This window comes from Egretta garzetta, unplaced genomic scaffold, assembly GCF_000687185.1.
Source record: "Egretta garzetta isolate BGI_Z169 unplaced genomic scaffold, ASM68718v1 scaffold223, whole genome shotgun sequence".
In the NCBI taxonomy this organism is placed as follows: Eukaryota; Metazoa; Chordata; class Aves; order Pelecaniformes; family Ardeidae; genus Egretta; species Egretta garzetta.
Window position 1 is genome coordinate 121,380 of NW_009259033.1, and position 1,290 is coordinate 122,669.

At 59.7% G+C, this 1,290-nt stretch overlaps 1 protein-coding gene across 1 annotated transcript in view; it reads right to left on the reverse strand.

The window, feature by feature from the left end:
• The window catches only part of PRPF6 (pre-mRNA processing factor 6), a 34,562-nt gene that overhangs the window by 25,878 nt on the left and 7,394 nt on the right, over positions 1-1,290 (reverse strand). The gene's annotated exons all lie outside the window — the stretch shown is intronic.

Consider the following 1,290-nt stretch of genomic DNA (forward strand, 5'->3'; position numbering starts at 1 on the left):
CGCGCGGGCAACCCACGGGTGGGCACCCTGGGGTGCACCAGCCCCTGCACCACCCCTTTCCCTCCTCATTGCCTTCTAATAACCGAGAAGACCCACGCCGAGCCGCACCGCGCCCAGCAAAACCCCTGCGCGGGCATTCAGCAACCGGGACCCTTTTGCTGATTAATTATGAAGGCGATGCTCCCCCATTTGCATTTGCAATTAGCGGAGCAGATGGTGCGCCATCCGCTTAAAGCCAGCGGTGCCACCGTCTGATGGGGCTCTGCCTGCAGCGGGGTCTGCTGTGGGTGAGGGTGAGGGTGATGGCGGGGATGGGGATGATGAGGATGATGGGGATGCTGAAGCTGCGCTACCACAGCATGCAAAATTTGCAGCAATTATTATTAGGAAACAAGCAGCTACTGAGGATCGCTTGGAACATCCCCAGGAGGTGAGCACACCCCGTATTTAGCAACCCCCAGCCGGACCGGGCGGAAAAAATGGGCAAAAGGGGCTGGGAGCGTCCCCGCAGGGCCCAGAGCCAGACGAAGCCCCAGCACTGCTTGCCTTCATCCCTCCCCAGCCCTCGCTTGCAGGGCTGCGACGCACGAGCCTTGCTTTCCCTCCGCTTCCCACCTTCGAACGATTTCCAAGACAAATTATCTCTGCAAGCATGAGCTAGTTTTTGTGCTCATTGCTTCACCAGTGCCATCCATCCTGCCAGGGGACCAGAGGACAACCCAGGGGCTCCTGCCTCAGTTTCCCCAGCCGGCAGCACCGGGCAGGTTTCTGTCGCCCACCCCCACTGGGGGTGTCAGGATTAATTAGCTGCCGCTCAGCAAAGTCTCCAGGCGACCCTGAGATCCGTGCCCAACTGTAATGGAGAACCAAAGGGTCCTTGTCCCTCGGGAGAGGCTTGGGGTCATGGATCACAAGGGCAAGGGGGAATGAGAGGGGTGTGAAGGACCCGGAGCCAGTTTGGGGGCTGTCCCCATCCTGCAGCCCCCTCCCAGCTCCCAGTCCTGCCTTCCGCTGCCAGCCCCTGCCAGGTTTCCACACTCCTTAGAGCAGAAACCAGCTGCGGGAAAGACAAATTGCCCCATTTTGCATGCTAATGGCAACCCAGCCCCCAGCCGCTTCCCATCAATCTATTTTTGGGTTTCGCTGGAGGGGAAAAAAAAAAAGAAATCACTTTTGCCAAACAGTTGGGGTGATGGAGGGGGGGAGGAGGCTGCAGCATCCCAGCTCTCCTGGCCGGGCACCCAAGCGCGAGGGCAGATCCCACAGGAGCATCCCCAGCGCCAGGGAAAG